The 16506-nt window shown below is 44.4% G+C and overlaps 1 non-coding gene across 1 annotated transcript; it reads right to left on the bottom strand.

The window, feature by feature from the left end:
* Nucleotides 1-5540: 5540 nt before the first annotated feature.
* Nucleotides 5541-5646, bottom strand: LOC128402231 (U6 spliceosomal RNA). The gene has a single exon (XR_008327629.1). It is a non-coding gene; the product is annotated as a U6 spliceosomal RNA (small nuclear RNA).
* Between the last annotated feature and the right edge of the window lie 10860 nt (nt 5647-16506).

The raw sequence follows: 16506 nt of genomic DNA, 5'->3' as shown, positions 1-16506 counted from the left end.
AGAGTTTCTTTCTTTCTTTTTTGACAAGCTGCTTGTCAGAATTTTCAGAAGAACTTTCTTTTATTTATTATTCATTATGCAGAATTCTGTAGCATAAATGGATTTGTTTGCATGCCACCAGGCTGATTGAAAAATAACCAACATCAGGGCAACTTGGGCTGAGTAGGGCTGTGAGCAACTGTGGAGGAGGGAGGAGCAGATGCAAAAGAGCCTGGCTGCTGGATCAGAGCAAATGCCCGTCTTCCCCAGTATCCTGTTTCCACCGTTGGATCTAGCCAGGGCGGTCAGTGGGTGATCACAATCGGTTACTCTCCTTCTCCTTCTCCCTCTCCCTCTCACCACCCCCAGCCTAACTGGAGCCTTGCAGGGTGGTTACGAGGACAAAATAATTGTGTGTGCACCCTGACCTGGGTTTCTTGGAGGAAAGTGGGAGCACAGAAGAACATAACAAGAGCCTGCTAAGGCAGGCCAATGACCCATCTATTCCAGCGTCCTGTTCTTACAGTGACTAGTCCAGTGGCAATGGGGAGCCCACAAAAAGGACCCGAGCACAAGGACCCTCTCTCCTCCTGTGGCTTCCAGCAGAGGATGACTATCAGGCTATTGATAGCATTTCCCTTCATGAATTTGTTCAATTCTCTTTTAAAACTATCACTGCCTCCTGTGGGAGTGAGTTCCATAGTTTTAACTCTGCACTTTGTGAAAAAGTATTTCCTTTTACCTGTCCCAAATATTCCAACAGTCAGCTTCATTCGATGTCCATGAATTCTAGTGTTACAAAAAAGGGAGAAAAACTATTCTCTATCCAGTTTCCCCATGCCTTGCAAAATGTTATAAGCATCTATCATGTCACCTCTCACTCACCTTTTCTCAAAACTAAAAAGTCCCAAATGCTGCAACCATTCTTCATGAGAAGTCTAGTGTCTACATCAAGGGAAGTAATAGTAACACTCTTTTCTGCCTTGGTCAGACCACACCTGCAATCCTGTGTTCAGTTCTGGGCACCACAATTTAAGCAGGATGTTGACAAGCTGGAATGTGTGCAGAAGAGGGCAACTAAGATGACCAAGGGCCTGGAAACTTAACCTTATGAGGAGCGCCTGAAGGGGCTGGGAATGTTTAGCCTGGAAAAGAGGAGATATGATAGCCATCTTGAAATGTCTTAAGGGCTGTCACATGGAAGATAGAGCAAGCTTGTTTACTCCTGCTCTGGAGGGCGGGACTCAAACCCATGGCTTCAAGTTACAAGAAAGGAGATTCTGACTATGCATTAGGAAGAACTTTCTGACAGTAAGAGCTATTCAGCCATGGAACGGTCTCCCTCGGGAGGTGGTGGACTCTCCTTTCTTGGAGGTTTTTAAGCAGAGGTTGTGTAGCACCCTGCTTGTGGTTAACGCTTAGCTGGAATGAAATATTCAACGCAGCAATAGAGAAATTAAAATAATAATTTATTTGTCGGACAAATAAATAAGAGGCACAGTGGTATATGGTTACCAAGCTCTGGCCTGCCTTCCTGCCATTATGGCCAGCACTTATATTCCCTCAGCTCAGCCCCCTTGCTCCTCCTTTGGCTGCCTCTGTCCAATCAGCCTGGTTGAAATTCCTATTGGCTGTTTGCTAGAACCAATCATAAAAGATACACCCATTTCCTATTACCTTTTATGGGAGACAAAGAGCTATATTTCCTTCTATTTATAATTGGCAAATAAGTAGTCATATATCTTACATTTACCTCAACCAGGCACCTTAATTACCAGATAACCTTTTGCCCTAGACTAGGCGCCTTAACTAACATTTCATCTTTTGCCCTATTGCCCTATTCACTCCAAAACAGATGATGGCTAATTTTATCTGAACAGATCTTTTTGTTCATCTCCCCACACATTATCAATGAAAGATCTCCTTCTTTGGAGGTCATTAAGCAAAGGCTCAACAACCATATGTCAGGAGTGCTCTGATGGTGTTTTCTGCTCGGCAGGTGTCTGGACTCAATGGCCCTCGTGGTCTATTTCAACTCTTCTATGATTCTATGATTCTATGATTTCTTACTTTCTAAATCCTTTGCATAATTACATTTAAGCCAATATATTTCATAACATATATAGTTTTTTTAGAAGAAAGGGAACTTAGTAAAAGCTAAGCTAAATTCTAAATTCTAAAGATTCAAAGCAGTTTCAGAGAGAAGCCTCTTCCCTAGCCAGCTGCTGTTTGTATTAGCTCTTGCCCTTTTAACCTTAGGAAGATGTGGCTCAAGTTTAATGGGAGGCACAATAATTATTACTATTTGTGTTTTTGCAACCTTGATTGTATTCTATAATTTGTATGGTCAGTGTGACCTTTTGCTCCTAGCCTGTAATTTCCTTTTACAACCCTGAGACACTGCTATAGATCAGGGGGGCCCTTGATCAAGAAGATAAACAGCTGCCAGAGTATGGTTTCTGCCTGGCATGAGAGATACAAACATTTACAAATATATATTTCTTTAAGGTCATTTTTAGAATACAGGAATCTGATCAAAATATAAGCCTTGATTAAAATGCAGGCTATGATCAGATGCCTCAGTTGGATGTCCATCTGTCGTGGATGCTTTAGCTGAGATTCCTGCATTGCAAGGGGTTGGACTAGATGACCCTTGGGATCCCTTCCAACTCTATGATTCTATGAGGAAGTTGCTTGTTCATCTCCTTGACAGTTTTGATTGCCCTTTTCTGAACCTTTTCCCATGTGTACGATATCCCCTTAGAGGCGGGGAAACCAGAACTAGACTGGAGGAAGGCCCTTGGTATCCATGGAATCTATTAGGGTCTACCAATCTACATCAGGGGGGCACCCTAGAGGTGAAGTGCCCGCCTGGCCTCAGGAGGCAGGAGTGCATGAAGAAGATCTCATATCATGGACAGGTGGCCTTTCATGTACCCTGGCCAGTAATGGTTCAATTATGTGAGTTGATGAAGCCCTGGCTTTAGGCTACCCTCTCGGATGTGCTTGGCTGGGGCAGTTGGGAGCTGAAACCCAAATCATCTTGAGGACACCAAGGTAGGGAAGGCTGGTCTTAGGCCACATCAGCCCATGACTGAGGCTTTGTGCTCTGACCACATGGCCTCAGCTCATCATTAACACTTCTCCATAGCAGCCACCACCATATTCTTCTAGTCTGTCTGTATGCATGCATCCAGTTGTATTTATAGAAGAATGCCTGTGAAATGTGAAAGAAACAGGCCTTTGAAGTGTCAAGCCATAAATTCTGGAGGGGAAAAAACAGATTTTTCTTCCCTGCAGGAGGAGCCTGCATTTCATGTCGAACTGTCTTAATTTGCCTAAAATATTTCCCCATTGGCTCCAGCCGTGGAAAATAATAAGGCAGAAGAAGGGAGCTGGCGCGCCTCAATCCAGAGATGTTTTCTGCACTTAGGCCCTGTGTTTCTTTCTTCCACTTGCTCTCAGCTTTTCATCCATTTCCACTGCGCTTGAAACCCATGAAAGGCAGAACATCACTGCCTGAGCTTTGGGGCTGAGGGAGAGAACTCTTCCTGGACATTTTGCTTACAGGTTTCCTCTGCTGATTAATTAATTAATTATTCATTTATTTCATTAAAATTATACACAAAAAACCAAAACAAAACAACCCTCAAAGGGTCTGTCTGATGTCAATAGTCAGGGAGTTGTAGCTGTTGCCACACTCCTGAACTGATTTCTTACAAATGCCAGTCTCCAGATCAAAGTGGTCAAGTGGGCATATATGGGATGAAGTGTGGGCTTTTTTCCAGCTGGAACTCTCTAGAACTCAGTTCTGGCACCTCTCAAGTGGGCACCATTGCCATCATAAGATGACAAGTGAGGCGCTCATGGTGAGTTCTGTTTTTTAAAAAATCTTATTTTTATTGCATTTTCCATTTTTTTCCTATTTAGACATTATCTTAAAATTCACTTTATATATTGCTCGTCTGAGCATCAGCTTCCCTCCCTCCGGCTTCATGGTTTCCCCATTTATATCTTTTCTTCCTAGCATTTGCAAGTCTTTCCTTTTACCGTTTTCTTTCCTAGTCCCTTTAACTTTCAACAAAAGTAAAAGGGTACCAATCTTAGCATTACAAGTCTTCTCACAACCCCGCTAGTATTGTTAATTGTTTACAATGTTCTTTCAAATATAATATAAATTTACTCCAGTCTTTTTGAAAAGCTTGATTCTGTTGGTATCATTTTCGTCTGCCACTCTTCTAACGTTAGTATCTCTTGCTGTTTCCATTTCTGGGCTAATAAAGTCCTTGCTGCTATAGTTGCATACATAAATAATTTCCGGTCACACTTTGGTATCTCTCCTGCAACTAACCCTAATAAGCAAGCTTCTGGTTTTTTAACAAAGGTATTCTTGAATATTTTCTTTAACTCATGGTGAGTTCTAGCACCTCTTGTTCAAGAAAAATAGCACTGGATAAGGCTATCTCATGGGCAAACTGGGCCCAAGTTACTAAGGGCTTTATATACTAATAGTAACAGCCTGAAGTCGGCCCAGTAGCAAATAGACGACCAGTGCAGGTCTCTGAGCACAGTTGTTATATCCTGACAAGCTTTCACTCCTGTCAGTTATTGCTCAGCAGCATTCTGCGCTAACTGTAGCTTTTGGGTCAAGGACTAGGGAAGCCCCACATAGCGCACATTACAGTAGTTCAGTCTTGAAGTAACCAATGCATGAACTGATGTCAAGATGGACAGGCCAGAGCTTTGTGGCCAAGCATGAGCTTTGTGTGGTGCCCACAATTAAAACTGATGAGAAAGGCAAGTGCTGGCTGCAGGGTTTTTAGGGCCTAGAGAGGAGCTGAGGGGATAGGGCCACTCAACATCAGTGAGCCCAGGGGATGGGGAGATAGGACTCTTGGTTTCTCTTGGCTTCTGATATTTTCTAGTCTTGAGTTCAGTCTTCCATATTTCTGCATCAGCCTGAAAAACTCCTGAAAATTCACCAGCATTTCAAATACCTCTTAATATTTATTTAGTTTATTTATTTAATTAAATGTATATACAACTTGATTGTAAGAAAAAAACCTCTCAAAGTGATTTACAAAAAGAATAAAACTATGCAATTATCAATGAATAAAACCAGCAGTTAAAAATATATTTTTTAAAATAACTAAAATCCACAACCAGCAAAAAACAGATTAAAGCACATGTTTCTGAGCACATTGGTATATGCTACTTGGACTGATATGCATACATTTTTGCCATTGATTACCCCTAACATAATTTCATTTTTTGTTATTTTCACTGATGCATGCCTTTGATGCACACTTTCTGCTAGCACACATGTTTGTATACATTGCTTTTGGCTGGAGACTTGTATCACAAAACTCAGTGGAGTCTTGAGTTTCATAGAACTGTAGAGTTGGAAGGGACCCTGAGGATCATCTAGTCCAACCCCCTGCAATGCAGGAATATGCAGCTGGTCCATACAGGGATCGAACCTGCAACCTTGGTGTCATCAGCACCATGGTCTAACCAACTGAGCTATCCAGGCTCATCAGAAAAGTAATGCAGGGGCGCATCAAAATATGGAACGCTTCACGAATTTGCGTGTCATCCTTGCGCAGGGGCCATGCTAATCTTCTCTGTATCCTAACCCTAACCCTAACCCATGCTGTGTGAATTAGGTTGGTTTGGATTAAAATCCTCTCTGAGCCAAATTTCTCCCTATCCCTAATGGGCCTGTCTTCTTCCATGAGCATACCCAATCTCCACCATTGCCACCACTGCCATTGTTGCCAGTTGCTCCACCTCCTCTACATCATCACTTTGCAGAGAGCCAATGAACAAACAGACATTGGCAGCTGTCACTCCTCCTCCTCCTCACTGCCACTGTGGTTTGGTTGTACTTTCCTTCTGTTCCAGAGGGTGGGGTGAGTTGCATGGCTGTAATGGTGATGGAGGTGTCTCAGGGGCTCTTCAGTGGGCCTCCTTTTGGAGTGTAGCCTCTTGACAGGTGCCCAATTATGCCTCCCTGTGAAGCTAGCCCTGGGAAAGACCTCTGAGAACCTTTGCACTGAGACCATGGAGAGCCAGTCATTGCAGATGTGGACAGAATTCTAGTGTTTCAGAAGCCTCTTTCCATCCTCAGGCTTCTGAAACGCTAGAATTCAGGACCATCAAATGATGGGGAGGGGATTCAGGACAGAAAAAGGGGGCTTCTTAACACAATGTACAAGGAATTAGCTGCCACAAGCTGTGAAAAGGGCTATTGAGCAGCATGATTTTTGCAGGGAAGCAAAGAAACTCATGGAAGAGAAGGAGAGGCCTATCTATTAACCATGATGGTTAAATGCAACCTTCATTTCAGAGGCAGTGTATCTCTGAATACCATGTCTAGGTGATTACATTTTGGGGTACCATGGGGCATTTTTAAAATTCCCAGTGCTATTTAATATCTATATGAAACCGCTGAGAGCAGTCATTATGAGTTTTGGGACAAGGTGCCATCAATTCACTGATGACACCCAGCTCTGTTTCTGCACAACATCTGAGTCAGGAGAGGCCGTTCAGTTCCTGAAGTGAATGCCCTGGTGGGTTGGATGAGGGAAAATAAGTTGAGCTGGAATCCTGACAAGAAAGGGGCACGGTGGACGAGTGGTTCCTATGCATGGGAAATTGGTCAGTTGCTTGTCCTGGGTGGCCTTGCACCCCCCTGCCCCAAGGGAGCCACTTCGGAGGCTGGGGGTGCTTGTAATCCAGCAACATCTGGAAGTTTCCCCATCCCCGATTAAACCGTTGTCTACCTTACTTTACAGGCTGTTAAGTGTTTGGAGTAAAAAGGTAAAGGTAAAGGTACCCCTGCCCGTACGGGCCAGTCTTGACAGACTCTGGGATTGTGCGCCCATCTCACTTAAGAGGCCAGGGGCCAGCGCTGTCCGGAGACACTTCCGGGTCACGTGGCCAGCGTGACAAAGCTGCATCTGGCGAGCCAGCGCAGCACACGGAAACGCCGTTTACCTTCCCGCCAGTAAGCGGTCCCTATTTATCTACTTGTACCTGGGGGTGCTTTCGAACTGCTAGGTTGGCAGGTGCTGGGACCGAGCAACGGGAGCGCACCCCGTTGCGGGGATTCGAACCGCCAACCTTTCGATCGGCAAGCCCTAGGCGCTGAGGCTTTTACCCACAGCGCCACCCGCGTCCCGAGAGTGTTTGGAGTGGCTGTGACTAAATGTTTGAACCATGTTAATGTTGTAGCCAGTGCAACACAGACAAGTTTGCCTGGATGATCAAGACCATTTTGGAACTAGAAGTTCCCAACTTGTTACATCCTATTTTATACTGAAGCATATTAAAGATTCTGTTTAATTACAAGACATTAAAGCTTCAAACAGATTCTTCAAAGGTATCAGAGGGTAAAATAACTACTGACTTAGCTGAAATTCAGTTTCATTAAGACTGTCCATATGGCAGAGAGAGGCCTAATAAGTTTTGTTCAAAGATAAAGATCTTTGGATATTCCCCACCAATGTAACTCTATCAGCTTTGATACTTGCTAATTGGAGACTGATGTCCCTATTTATGTTGGCTGACCACTGGGTTTGCAGTATCTGCCTGTCCTGGAGCTGGCAAAATCACTCAGAGCAAATTGAGGGCAAGATAAAATAATGTATTACAGAAACATTACTATGAAATTATTATATTATTATAATGAGGGGTAATGGAGGTGTCTATGTATGGTCTATCAGATTCACTTGGCATGTTACACATGGAAGACCTATGCAAAGCTTTCTACCTATCAGTTTTGATCACTATTAATATTTTATTATTGTCTATGGAGCCGTCAGAGTGGCAAACGTCAAAGGCATTAAACCATAATATCAAACATTAATTTGTCAAAGCCGAATCCGCTGCTGCATTTATGTGGAATAAGTCAAACCTGATATCAAGATTACAGATCTGATTTACAGACTGAATCCATTTGTCTAATATATTTACAGAGTCTTGTTACTCTGCCTTTTTATTTCTTTTTTTATATATATATTTTATTTAGGATTTTCTTGTTTTACAAAAGTGTAATGCCTCGTGTTTTTTTTTCCCCATGTAACATTTTTACAAATCCGTTTCATTTGTTGAGGCATTAGGGGGAGAAGAGAAAAAAAAGGAAAAAGAAAGGGGGGTGGAGAGAGGGAAGATGGATGGGGGTGGGGTCGGGTGGCGGTGTTTCTATTATGTTTAATGTATGTAGAGTTTGGTGTCAGCGTTGCTTGTGTTGTTCACTTGTGTTCCTTTGGTAGTGAGAGAGGTTGGGGTTGGCCTAGGGTGTGATTGTTTGCTTGTGATTGGCTGTGGTGATCTTTGTTTTCGTGTGTGAGTGAGGTGGGTGGGTGTTTTGGATCAGGTTAGCCATATTGATTTGTATGCTGTTGGTGGATTATTGTCATTGTCCTGTTGGGTTGTGTATGTGATAAAGGGGAGCCATATCGGAGTGAAGGTGTCTTCTTCTGTTTGTCCCCGTGTCAGTTTCAGTTTATTAGTTAATTTTTCCAGTAGGGCTGTTTCCCATACTATTTGGTACCATTGGTCCATGCTTACTCCTGACAGGTCTCTCCAGTGTCTGGTTATGGTGTTTCTGGCTGCTGAAAGTAGGTGGGTTATGAGTTCTTTGTGGTGTAAATGGGCGTTGTTGTCTTGGAAGATGTTTAGTAGGGCCAATTCTGGGGTGATATCTAATACTTGTTTAGTTATTTTACATATTTCTCGTATGGCTGTTGCCCAGAATAGTTGGATTTTGGGACATTCCCACCACATGTGGAGGTATGTGCCTGTGGAGGTGCACCCTCTCCAGCATTTTGGTGAGGTTCCTGGGCGTATTAGCGCTAGTTTCCTTGGTGTTAGGTACCACTTGTAGGTGAGTTTCAGTGTGAGTTCTTTTCTTTTCGTTGATATGGATTTAAAGGGAGGTTTAGACCACATTCTGGCCCATTGCGTGGGGTTAATCTCATAGCCTATGTCATTCTCCCATTGTTTTTTGATTGCGTCTAGGGGGTTTGTGGGGTTTTGGAGTAGTATTTTGTATATTGCGGATACCGTCCCTTTACTGTTTCCCTTTGTTGTTAGGAGGAGGTTTTCGAAGGTTGTCAGGGGCCTAGTTGCTGCTAATTTTACTGTTGGATTGTTTAAGAGGGCATGTAGTTGGTGTTGTGTTAACCAGGGCATTTGGGTGTCTTCTAGTTTGTCTTGTATTTCTTGTGTTGACAAAGGTTTGTTATTTTTATAAAAGTCTATTAGGCGATATAAGCCTTTGGTTCGCCAGGTTTTTATCTGGAGGTTTTGTGCTGCATGGTGGAATAATGGGTGGTACGCCAGGGGGATTAGTGGGGATGGGGTTGGGGATAGTTTGCCTATTTGTGTTTTCCATGCTTTGAGCATGGTCTGTGTGTACCTGTTGAGTGTTGTGGGAATTTTCTTTAGTTTGTTTGGGAGGAGTGGGTATGCTGTGGTGCAGGTGTTTTCAATTGTGTCCCTCTCTAGGTGTACCCATTGTTTTGTCTCATCTTTGAGTATATATGGGATTATATGTCGTATTTGGTTGGCAATGTAATATGCTTCTATGTTGGGGATTCCCCATCCTCCTTCTGAGGTGGGGAGGTGCAGGCATTTGGGGCTTATTCTTGGTTTTTTATGTGAGAAGATAAAAGAGTGTAGTTTTCTCTGCCAACTGCGGAGTTGGGTTGGGGGGATCCAGATTGGGAGGGTTTGGAATAGGTAGGTTAGTTTTGGGAGTGTGCTCATTTTGATCATGGCTATTTTGTCTGAGAGAGTGAAATTCATGTTATTCCATCTCTTTAGGTCTTTGTTAATTTGTCGCCACAGGGGCTTGTAGTTGTGGAGGTGCAGTTTATTGAGGTTTCTGGTTATTTGTACCCCTAGGTATCTGAACTTGGTGTGGCAAAGTTTTATTTTGGTGACCTTCGTGAGTTCTTTTTGGGTGTGAGGAGGGGTGTTGAAGCACATAGCTTCTGACTTTGTGAAATTTACCTGTAGGCCCGACACCATTGCAAATGTGTTGAGTTCTCTGATTAGGGAGGTTGCTGTGTTTATGGGGTCTGGTGTTGTGACCATTAGGTCATCTGCAAAGAGCCCTAATTTATAGGTTCTGCCTTTTATTTCCACTCCCTTGATGTCTGTGGCTGCTCGGATGCGGATTGCTAAGGGTTCCAGAGCCAAGATAAATAAGAAGGGAGACAGTGGGCATCCTTGTTTCGTGCCTCTTTGGATAGCTATAGTATTAGAATCCATATTATTAGTTCTGCATCTTGCTGAGGCTTGGGAGTATATTTGTTTGAGTATTTGTAGGAAGTTGGGGCCAAATTTCATGTTAGTTAGTACTGCTAATATGTATTTCCACTCTAAGCAATCAAAGGCTTTGAGGATGTCTAAGGACATAATTGTCAATGGGAGTTTGGTTGCCTTGCTGTGTTCGATCAGGTTCAGTAGTTTCCTGATGGGGTCTGTTATATTGCGGCCAGGGACAAAGCCAGTCTGGTCTGGGGCTATTAACTTGTGTAGGAAGATTTTTAGGCGGTTGGCCAAGATTGATGTGAATATCTTGTAGTCTTGGTTTATTAATGAGATTGGGCGGTATGATTCTACTTTGAGGCTATCTTTTAGTGGTTTTGGGATGGAGACTATTTTGGAGTGGGTCCAGGTTTTGGGGATGGGACCCCCTTTTATGATGTCGTTGAATAGGCGGGTCATGTAAGGCATCAAGGGTTCTTTTAATTTCCTATAGAATTCTGCTGTGAAGCCGTCTGGGCCTGGGGCTTTGTGTGGTTTCAGATTTTTGAGGACTGCATCTATTTCCTCTGGGGTGATAGGGCTGTCCATGAATTCCTGTTCCTCATCAGTTAGGGTAGGCATGGTCAGTCCTGCTAGAAATTTTTTGATTTCCCTCTCTGGTGGGTTATGGGAGGTGTATAGGTTGGAGTAGAATTCTGCAAATTCTGAGATTATTTCTTTGGGGGAGAATGTTATGTTGCCGTCTTTTTTGGTGATGCAGTGTATTCTTGTTTTGAGTGCTTTTTTCCTACATCTATTTGCTAGTAATCTGGAGTTTTTCCCTCCATATTCATAGAAACGTTGTTTAGAGTATAGAATGTTGATCATTGTTTTGTTGATTTCTAAGGAGTCTAGTTCTCTCCTTTTTTGTTCTATAAGTTTGAGAAGTTTTTTAGATCCTGTTTGTTTGTAGCGTGATGAGAGGACTGTGATGTCTTGTTCTATTTTGCTAATTTTTGAGGTGGTTTGTTTTTTAAGGAATGTTTTCTCTTTTATGCAAGCTCCTCTGGTGACCGCTTTCATTGCGTCCCATAGGAGAGGGGTTGTTATATTGTCTACATCGTTTTCCTCGAAGTAGTTTTGGAGGGTTTTTGTGAGATTCTCTCTAATTTGTTTGTTTGTAGTTAGGATGGGGCTGAAGGACCATGATGGGGTGGTTTGTGTTCCTTCTCCTATTTTAACGATGACTTCTACTGGGGCGTGATCTGTGATTTTAATGTTACCTATGTTTGTTGATTCCACTGAGGGGATCAGACCCTGTGTGAGTAGAATGCTGTCCAGTCTGGACACTGTATCATGGTGTCCCGATTGGAATGTATGGCTGATGTCTCCCGGGTTTTGCTCACCCCAGATGTCGTAGAGACCCCTGTTTTTTAGCAATTTTAGTAATTTGTAAGAGTTCCTAGTTGTTGGAGGTTTCCTTCGGAGGAAGGTTGCCCATGGGGTTGTAGGGTGGATATCTTTCAGGGATATACCTTTCATATTTAGATTGAGGTCCCCTCCTAGGATTGCTTCCCCTTCAGAGAAGGAGAGGAATTTGTTTAGTGTCTTCTGGAAGAATTCTAATTGTTTCGCGTTTGGGGCATATATGGAGCCGATTGTCAGTTTGATTTTGCCGTCTAGTGTCCCTTTAGCGAAAATGAATCTGCCTTTTTTGTCCTTGAGGACTGTTGTGGCAGTGAAGTTCAGGTCTCTACTAAGTATTATGGCTACACCACGTGCTTTCCCTGAGCCTCGTGCGACCCACTGTTGACTGAAGCGGGGGTCGCTCAGGAGTTTGCTGCCTTTGGGTGGGTTGTGTATTTCTTGTAGGAAGGTGATGTGTGGTTTCATGGTGTTTATGTATGAGGTGATGCGCTTTCTTTTGATGGGGTTTCCCAGCCCCCTCACATTTAATGTAATTGCTTTAAGGTTAGCCATCTTGCTTATCTATTATGTGGGGTGATTCCCTGCCAACCCGTTCGGGTTGTCTTGTGTCTCTCTCTTCGTGTTGTTTAAAGAACCAGTGGGGTTGCGCTGACCTAGGGTGTGGTGGGTGGGGGGCTAGTGGGATTAGAGTAAGATTTGGGTTAAAGAGTAGGGGGTAAGTTGTGGAGAGTTTCCTATATGTAGTCATATAGGTGTTTGTTTGGGGTGTTTTGGGCCATCTGGCATTTAGCCGGTTGGTCCTAGGTCTCAGCTGGTGTGGAGGGCCGTGTTCAAGGGCAGGCCATCCCCCCTGTTGTTTGCGATGGGGGGTGATCAGCGAGACAGTGTGAAGTGACTTTGTAACGTCGCTGTCAAGTATAAGGTTCATAAGCAATGTTGCCAATGTTTTGAGCAACATTGTTGGTGTGTTGGGGTGGGGATGTGGGTGCTGGTACGCTCTGGTGCCACCATAGTGCTGGTTGGGTATCAGATTTTAGCCTGATTGTGGGTTGTGTTATTGAGGTTGGAGTTGTTTTTCCTTAGTATGGAGTATGGGGATGTTGAAGGTGTGGGTGATGGGGAGTATGGTTGAGGTCGTCTGGACTGGTGTTGGGGTGAGGATTTCTGTGGGGGTGCGGGGCTGGGGGGGATGTTGATGGTGTTAATTAAATCTATGTTTTTTTTGGGGGGGAGGGGGAAAAGGGGGGGGAATCACCAGTCCTTCAGTTTGTGGTTTTTTCCTGGTTGCTTCATTCAGCTGGGGTTGTTGTTGTAGGGTTGTCCATCTGCGATGAATTGGTTTGGTTAATCTTGGTCTGCTTTCTTGTGTCGTATGGCCGGCGGGACGGTTCTGAGCATGATGCTTGCCTGTATTGGTTTGCGTTGTTGTGCCGCTTCTGTTGTCTCTTTTTCTTCTGTACCGTCGTCCAGTTGTTTGCTGTTGTTTCCTCGTGGTTGGGGCTGTCACTTGGTGGGTTTGTCGGTTGCCATTCCGGTGGGAGGTCGAGTTCAAGGTTCTTTAGTAGTTGCAGGGCCTCAGATATGTTGGTGGCCGTGTGTTGTGTTGTATTAGTTGTTACAATGAGGCGGAAGGGGAAGCCCCATCGGTATTTGATCCCTGCTTGTTGGAGACGCTGGGTGAATGGGCGCAGGCTTTTCCTCCGGTTTAGGGTATCCTGGGATAAGTCCTGTAAGGCCAGGATGGGGGTTTCTCCATATCGAAGGTTGGTTAAGTTTCTGATGCTGTTCCATACCTCTTCCTTCTTTTTGTAGCGTGTGAAGCATACAATGATGTCTCTTGGGGGGGCGCTGGGTTTTGGCATAGGTTTTAGGGCTCTGTGAGCCCTCTCCAAGTCATCTGCCTCAAGTTTCAGGCTTGGGATTGTGTTTTTCAGCCAGTGTATAATTAGGTCTGCTGGGCTTTTCTCCTCTGTTTTTTCAGGAAAGTTGCGGAAGCGGATGTTACAACGTCTATTGCGGTCTTCAAGGTCGGCTTGCTTAATTTTCATCTCTCTGTGTTCTGCTTCCATTTGGTTTACCAGTTCGTCCAGTTTCTTGTTCACTCGTGCATTCTCCTCCCGGTATTGCTCTATTATTCTTTCTTGCATTTGGTTCTTGTTCTCTAGAGCTTCCACTTTGGAGGTTAGATTGTTGATTAGTACCTGCATGGGAGCCATTGTGGCCTTCAGTGTTTCTTCTAATCGTGCTTCTAATCTTGCTTCCATTTCCCTCAGGTCTCGTTTCGTTACTGGGCGGTCATCGTCTTGAAGGGGAGTTACGGTCTTAGCATTGTTTGCCATCTCCCTGGTTGGTGGCATCTCAGTCTCCCTAATGGTTTTGGTTTGAGGTTGGCTTGGCATCCTCTTGGAGTAGAGCGGTGGTTAGGAGTTGTGGCAGTGGTGGTTCCTGAGTATTGTTGGGTTGCTAAGCTGATCAGGCTTTGGCTGGTGGCTTGTGCAGAGCGTTTGGATTAGGTGGTCATTTGTGTCACTTCTAGCCTGTGTTTTAAGAACTTCTGTAGGGCTTCTGTAGTTGCCTCAGCGGTGCCGCCAAAGCGGGGGGGGGGCAGGTAAGAAGATGAGTAGACTAACGGACAGACAGTTCATATAAAGGGAGGGGGTCAGCAGGTAGAGATGCAAAAGATTAGGGGGTGGGGCCAGGGGAAATATTTGTTTCGGAGGGGGTTGTATATACCCCAACGGGGTACTGTACTGGGGTCCAGTTAAGGTGGAAGTTGGGGTTGGGAGTGCACTCAGAAGCAGAGACAGACAAATAGGCTATATGTAAAGGGTGGAGGGGGTAAAAAGAAGAAGAAGAAAGAAGAAGGGGGGAGCCGGGGGGAGAGGAGAGATTGGAGTCAAGTAAAGGGTGGCTGCAGCAGCAGTGGCCCCTCTTTTAAAAAGAAGAGTGATAAAAGTAGGTATATGGGGGGGGGGATAGAAAAGATTTTTAGATATTTTTTTAAAAAAAAAGGGGGGGAGAGAGAGGGGGAGGAGGAAGGGGTTAACAAAAAGGGGGTTAAATAAAAAAAAAGGGGGGGGGGAAAGAGGGTAGTTTCTTGCCCTCTGTGCTCTCCTTTGTCATGCGGCTTTTCGCTGTTTTCCTTGCCGCTGGAGCTCCGGTCGGGCTCAGCCACGTGTTTTTTTGGAGCCTCTTTTTCCTTCCCGGTGCTCACCTACCTCTCCTCTTTTTTCCTGTCGGCAGAGATGGGGGCAGCAGCGGTAAATTTTTGGGCTCCTTTTTCTGTCTTTTTCTTCCTCTCTCCCCCTTTCTTTCTCCCTCTTTGCTTTAGCTCCACTGTTCTCCTGGTTTTAGAGCTCCTCTGGGCTGTTGGGGGGGGGGTCGGGTGCCTTTCCGGCTCAATCTCAGTCCTGGGGGGGTGTTTTGGCTTCTTTGATAGACTCCTGGGCACCCCCGATTCCTCTCTGCTGGCGGTGTTGGCGGCAGCAGTCTTGGGAGCCCGGGAATCGGACAGGCAGCCTTTTACTCTGGCTGGCTTCAGGAGCTCTTTTCTGCTGTTGCAGCCGCCATGCTGCCTCACCGGAACTCCCTGCCTTTTTATTTCAAAGACAGTGTCCAAGCCTTACTAGCTTAAAAATGAAGCACAGCATTTATTTATTTATTTATATTTATTTATTTATTTATTTAAACAAACAAGCAAACAAACACTGGTACCCTTTTTCTGCTGGTGCAAAAATTCCTCTTAGGGTGACTTTTAAACATACAGCAATGAAGATGGACCAAAACTCACTAGCAAATGCAAAAGTGGGACCTGCAACAAATTGTCGCAGTGTAATGTTCTCCAATTCAGGGTGCCAGCCAGTCAGCCATGATCTTTCACAAATGTTCTAAAGAAACAGAATTTAAGCAGCAGCAGGTCATACAGCCTCAGCAGCCAGAAAAGTTTAGTCTTCACTTAATGAAGAAATGAAAACAGGAAAAGGGTCTCTTCCTTTCACAACCACCCTTAAGCCAAGTTTGTTCAGTTGTCTCCAAAGTCTGCTTTCCCATATATTTGCTCCATTCTGACTTGGATGAAGGAATTATGGGGATGCTCATCAAATTTGCAGGTGACACCAAATTAGGAGGGGCAGCTAATGCTGCAGAAGACAGATCAAGGGAAGTAATAGTACATTGGTCAAACCACACCTGGAATACTGTGTCCAATTCTAGGCACCACAATTTAAGAAGGATGTTGACAAGCTGGAACGTGTACAGAGGAGGGCAACCAAGATGATCAAGGGTCTGGAAACTAAGGTTTATGAGGAGCACTTGAAGGAGCTGGGTATGTGTAGCCCAGAAAAGAGGAGACTGAGAGGAGATATGATAGGCATCTTCAAATCTTAAGGGCTGCCACATGGAAGAGAGAGCATGCTTGTTTTCTCCTGCTCTTAAGGGTAGGACTTGAACCAATGGCTTCAAGTTACAAGAAAGGAGATTCCGACTAAACATTTGGAAAAACTTTCTGACACTAAGAGGTGTTCAGCAGTGGAACAGACCACTAACTTAGTGGTAGACGATCTTTCCTTGGAGGTTGTTAAGCAGAGGTTGGATGTCCATCTGTCATGGATGCTTTAGCTGAGATTCCTGCATTGCGGGGGTGGGGTGGGGGGACGAGATGACCCTCAGGATCCCTTCCAACTCTTAAGATTCTATGATTCTATGAAATGCTGGTTACATTTTCCTTTCCTCTTCCTCTCTTTGTTTCTTCCTCTTTCCCCAAGATGAACAGTCCCCCTTTTTGTCCAGGTGAAGTTATTGTTGCTGTTTTTCATGTGGAAGGAACATTCTCAGAGTAGG

The sequence above is a fragment of the Podarcis raffonei genome, chromosome 14 (genome assembly GCF_027172205.1).
Source record: "Podarcis raffonei isolate rPodRaf1 chromosome 14, rPodRaf1.pri, whole genome shotgun sequence".
NCBI lineage: Eukaryota > Metazoa > Chordata > Lepidosauria > Squamata > Lacertidae > Podarcis > Podarcis raffonei.
This window is presented reverse-complemented; position numbering and strand designations above follow the sequence as displayed.